Source organism: Lathyrus oleraceus, chromosome 5 (genome assembly GCF_024323335.1).
Source record: "Lathyrus oleraceus cultivar Zhongwan6 chromosome 5, CAAS_Psat_ZW6_1.0, whole genome shotgun sequence".
Lineage (NCBI taxonomy): Eukaryota > Viridiplantae > Streptophyta > Magnoliopsida > Fabales > Fabaceae > Lathyrus > Lathyrus oleraceus.
The window spans coordinates 346,076,087-346,082,342 of NC_066583.1; positions in this window are offsets into that span (position 1 = coordinate 346,076,087).

Sequence of the window (6,256 nt, forward strand, 5' to 3'; positions counted from 1 at the left end):
CACTTGGTTCTTTCAACAAGTTGGCATTGGCCAAGTCCATTAGCAAAGGAGGTTGCCTAGATTCTAAGTCCATTTGTCCAAGATCAAGCCAAGAGTCCACTCAAAAGTTTTTTAGGGTTTTTGTTATTATTATATGCATTAATGATCAAAGACCACACAAACAAACAAAATATATCACACAATATGGTCCAAATGGACAAAGTGAAAATTACATTAACATAAACAATTAGAATGATATGAACAATGGCAAATGAAATAGAGTGCTAAAAGTAAATTGCATTAAAGTAAAAGCTTGAAATTAAAAGTTAGTAGTTAGTAGGTTAAGAGTTAGTATTATTTTGTTTTTCAAGACATTCTTTGGAGAACACTCAACCCACTTATCACAAGCATGGATCCTTGAACCAAAACATCTTCCAAAGGAAGGAAAGAAGGCCAAGTTTCCACACAATACCATGAAAGTGGGAGACTTACAATCTCACTAACTAGAATGCTTATGCCTTTTATGTCACAAATTTAGCGTTATGTTAAGCAATCGTAATTGGACTTATGTAGAAGTCACAACTATTTAAGGTCGGGCAATAGAATTTTGGTGTTAATGCATGTTAGAGACATAGTATAATGAACTATGCTCATGAAACATACCACACACAAAAAGAATAGGCAAAAGGTGTGGCCTAATCTCATCCATACTCATGTCAATTTTTTAATCAACTAGCATTTGGACATTGAGATGTCATAGGCCAAATGGAATGAATGAATTAAGAAGAGGAATGAGATGAAGTGGGAAGGGGATGATTGAAATCACAAATTGGTCAAAGGAGGACTTTTACCAAATTAATATCACTCATTCATTTTGGGAGATGGAATGTGCATTCCATCAATCCCCTAAATCCAATGATATTAATTTGACAAAGTCAAATCAACCTTGACCAAGGTCCAACAACAATAAGAAAACTCAAACAAGTCAATACAAGTTGTCAAAAAAAATAATTGACATTTTTTCAATTAAAAATAATAAAATAGTGCATTATAATCAAATATGTTTTGTCCAATTCCTAAAATCTCATCAAAACACCAAAGAAATGGCCATGAGATTTATCATAGGTCAAACAAGGTCAAAGGACCTTGGAGAATTTTTTTTTATAATTTTTGGACATTTAAAAATATTTTTAAAGAATTAAAAACAAATGCAAAATCAATTAATTCATGAAAAATATTAATAATGATCCAAAAAATAATTTTAATTCAGAATATGAAAGAGAAAAATATTTGAATTTTTTTGGTGAAAGTCCCATATTTTTTGGATCAATATTGAATTTAATATGAATTATTGAAAATAATGCAATTAAAATAAAAATTCAGAAAATCAAAAATACGTGGACCATCTGATCTCCCTCATTAATTGAGGTGGCAAATCAGATGGTCCATAGCCCGCGTTCCACACGGACTTTAGTCAACATCGCTGCCCAGGTGGTAATTAAAACCAACGATCAAGATTAAAACAAAAGGAACATATCATGTGGTTCAGAGCTTTGTCAACTCATCGCCGGAGCCAGAGCTCCGGTCATCTTCTCTGGTGGACCTCACCGGACTGGTCCATCATGAACCATCACCAAAATGAAAAACAAGGACATGATCTTAAAGAAAAAATGGCACTGAGCTCGAATTTGACCTGCATTCACTCCAACTCCAAGTATATTGAGAGATACATGGAGTTGAAATTTGAGGTACATGAACTGAGTTGCTTCGATTTGGCCTCAAAGCAACTCAATCTTCTTGCCTACATTGGTAGGACTCCAGACAACCAAAGAATCAGTAGAATTGAGCAAGACTTTGAGGGAATCGAAGAGTTCAAAGTTTATGGAAAATACCTTCAATGTAGGCCTAGATTCAAGGGATCTTGATCTTGCTTGTGCTTGGTCTCACTCCATTTGCTTGCAGGAGAAGGATTGAATGGTTAAAAAGCTATGGATTCCTGGAGAATTGAATTCCAAAATAGTGGAGATTCAAGCTCAAATTCAAGAGAATTTTTCAGGCTTATCCTTTGCAAAGTGAGGGTTTGGAATGGGGGATCAAAGCTGGCGCCAATGTGTGTGAATGTTTGAGCAATGGAAGCTCTATTTATAGCTGAAATGGTTGATAATTGCACACTCAAATTTACTTTCCAAATTTGGCAAATGGTGATGCAATGGTGCATGGGCGCACACAGGCCCATGAAATGATTGCTTGAGGTCCACAAATGAATATCAGATGCTCTGAACTAAGTTTGGATTGCAAGGCAAATGCACATTGATGTTTGAAGTTTGATTCTTGCCAAGTGATGTCACCCTGTTTAAGCCATGCGCAGCCTATGCATTTCTTGTCCAAAATGAATGAATTTGAGCTCTTTGGAAAGGTGAGATCATGTGGAACAACTTTCGTGTTCAACACTTTTTCATTTGGAGCTTGGAACTTGGAGAAATTTGAGGTGGAAGTTTGGAAATATTTGACATATCAAATTTTTTCTAAGTGTCAAGCCATATGTCTCAATATTCCACCTTGCTTAACTTTTTATAGGAGCTTCAAATGAGAAATGTTTCTTCATCGAAGTTGTATCTATCTCAAATACTTTCAAAATGGTCACCAATTTCATTTCATTTGGATTTGAAATAATTGAGTTATGCATTTTTGAAGTTTGGAAAAATCATTTGATCAATGGTATAGGTCAAAAGTGACCTATAATGTAACCTCATATCACATGCTCAAAAAAGTTGAATTTGCTCCCACTCCAAACATCAAAGTTGAATTAGACACATTTAATGTGATTGTTCAACTTGGAAATCCTTCATCTCAAAAAAATTGAGCAAGTTATGGCCTTGGGAAGTTGAATTTCAAATTAGGGTTTAGACAAAATGACCTATAATGTTTCAACATAGAAAATAATTTTCCAAGCAAAACTAGCTCTAGGTCTCAACATGAAAGTTGTTTATAATGTCATTTAGAGTAAGTTTTCTCTTGTAATCATTTTCATATGGTGAAAAGTGTAGGAGATAGGGTCTAGGGAGACCCAGTTTTGGTCAGATGAATTTATCTAGCCAACCACCATCGACCAACTTGCTAATTTCCAATTCTCTTGACTTTCTTGGCTCATGGTAGATCATATATGCATAATATGATGAATTTTGAAGTTTCCCTTGAGAAATTTGATCAATTGGTGAGATAGCTTGTTGGAGAAGTTACTTAAGATACCCAGTCAAACTAGGGCTTCCAAGGCAAATCACCCTCAAACTCTTGAAAAAAACTTGATCAATATAACACGTAGAGAACATTGGGACCCATATATGATATTCATAACCATTATTGAATCAATTATTGGTTGTGCTGTTTGTTCATGAGGGTCTCAAACCCTAGATGTGAACTTGATGAATCAATGAGATCATGCCCTTCCTACAAAAGAGTTAAGCAAATACAAAGACATATTTTTGGTATTTTAGTTAGTAAAATGATAATATACAATTATGATATAATCACAAAGTGCTTGGTGATCTCTCCCAAAACAAACCCAATGAAAGAGGGGTAAGGAGGATACCAAGGTATGATCCCAATGCTAATGCTTATGATAGAATTGCATGAGGGATCTTAGGGTCAAAATTGGAGTCTTACACAATGCATGTGGTACCAAGTTTGGACATAGGAGTTATGTTAGTGATTTATCCACTCACACATGGTTCCTCTCTATACCCATACTCGTCACTGGTCCCCTGTTCTGAACTAGGAACTCGTCCCTAGACCGAAGCTTGTCATCATCAGACTCTTTGCTGGCCCCCTCTTCTGAACCAACAACTCGTCTCTAAACCAACGTTCGTACACCTATCTCCAATATTAATGATGCATGAAATGCAACAAGCAAAATCAATGCGCATCATCACTGGTTTTTCTCTAAACCCACAACATTTCCAATATAAGGCCATCACTGTATTTCCTCTATGAACTACACATCTCAACATAACTCAGTATAATATATAATTATAATACAACATTATTCCTCAATAACTCTAACCAACAATGTAAGAAAATAGAATTACACAATCATAAACATTCCACAATGTCAACTCATAACTCAACAGAGCCCACAAATAATTCTTTCACTTTTAATTAGAATTGTAGAGTAACGAGGCATACTCTAACCTTAACTCAACTACTCATCGACTCGACTCAACTCTAAACATGTTGGACGACTCAACAATTCACTCACTTTATTCACACAATTCTAAACATAATGACTCAACTCACCAAACTCACCAAAACAACAATAAATAGTTGCCGCAACCAAAAACCGCTCGACAAATTGAACCGACGACCCATAAATTGTCAAACAGGGGATGATTGTCATCCCACCCGATATGAAGGTCGTCATGAAAGTCCGTCACCACCCTCTCTCACAAAATTGTCATCCAGGCAACAAATGGCAATCTCGTCTATCTTGGGGACCATGACAATCGACCTTTCTTCATGCTGATGCTCGTCAGCTCTATCAACATTGTGACGGTTGGCCCGTCACGAAGGTGACGCCCATCACTACAATGCAGATTATTGAATCAGCGATTTCACCATTTGAGCACCTTCCAAAACTCTGTTTTCAACCCAAAACACCCAAATCGCACATACATCATCATGAATAATTTATAGAACATGTATTACATCATATGCTCACAGATTAATCATTTAGTTCATTAATTTAACATACAATCATCAACTTGTTCATCATATTAACACATATCAACATGAACATTAACATTCAAATTTCCACATACAATCATACATGAAATTCAGTAATAAACCAGAGCACAAAATTAACATCAATCATAGCAACTGAGAAAGGTTTTGCACAAACCTTTTCCATATCCGCAAAACTCATCAATGTAGAGAATAAAAGGAACAAGGAAGAGGGTTAAGATACCCTTCTATCCTTCATTAAACATATATATGAATAGTTTCCCCCCCTTACCTCAAGAATGGTTATTAAAACATTTAAGGAGACATTAGATCAAATTTGATGTGATTCTGCAGAACGGATGTCGAAACAATTAAGGAAACATTTAATTTGATTATGCAAAAGATTGTTTAGATTGGATGTCAAAACATTTAAGGAAACATTAGATTTAATTATGCAGAATATTATGCAGAATGGATGTCAAAACATTTAAGGAAACATTAGATTTGATTCTGCGGAATGGAAGTCAAAACATTTAAGGAGACATCATATTTAATTTGTTTTGATCTGTTGATTTTTTAGGATGAAGCCCATTATAGTGGATTTCCTTCCTGGCTTAGATGCCCCTAGATATAGGTAACGTTGCAGCAAACTAGGTTAACAATTGACTTGTGTCTTTACTTCCTGCTATTTAGTTTAACACTATAATAATTTTTGTCGTGACATGTCCTGATCCTGGTGTCGTGACATTGTATACAACATCTAATATCTGCGTACTAGGTTCTAGTGTGACATGTCCTAATCTTGGTGTTGTGACATAGTATACGACATTTGTTATATGCGTACCAGAATTTCAATTGGCATCAGAGTAGGCACCCCGTTCTGTTTCGGGTGAGCTCCAGGGAGATATTTTCTGGTACTATGAACAATGAAGGAGGATTTGTCAACATACCACCTATTATGGGTGACACCAACTATGATTACTGGAAGGCGCATATGATGGATTTTCTAAAATCTATGGATAGTAGAATCTGGAAAGGAACATCTTGTGGTGCAGGACAAATATGGGAATGACATAACTAATTTGAATCCTGAAGAGAACTGATCAAAGGAATAAGATGAACTTGCTCTTGGAAACTCCAAAGCTTTGAATTCCTTGTTCAATGGGGTTGAAAAAAAAATATTTAGGTTAATAAATACTTGTACTGCGGCCAAAGATGCATGGGAAATCCTCAGAATAACTCATGAAGGCACATCAAAAGTAAAAATGTCAAGACTTCAACCTCTCACCACCAAACTTGAGAATCTCAGGATGAAAGATGATGAGTGTATTCATGATTTTCACATGAATATTATTGATATTGTTGATTCATCTTGTGCCTTGGGAGAAAAGATGCCAGAAGTGAAGCTGGTTAGAAAAATTCTCAGATCGTTGACTAAGAAGTTTGACATGAAGGTCACAACTATTGAAGAAGCCCAAGGAATTTTCAACATGAGAGTGGATGAGCTTGTTGGGTCACTTTAATCTTTTGAATTGGCTATCAGTGATATATCTGAAAAGAA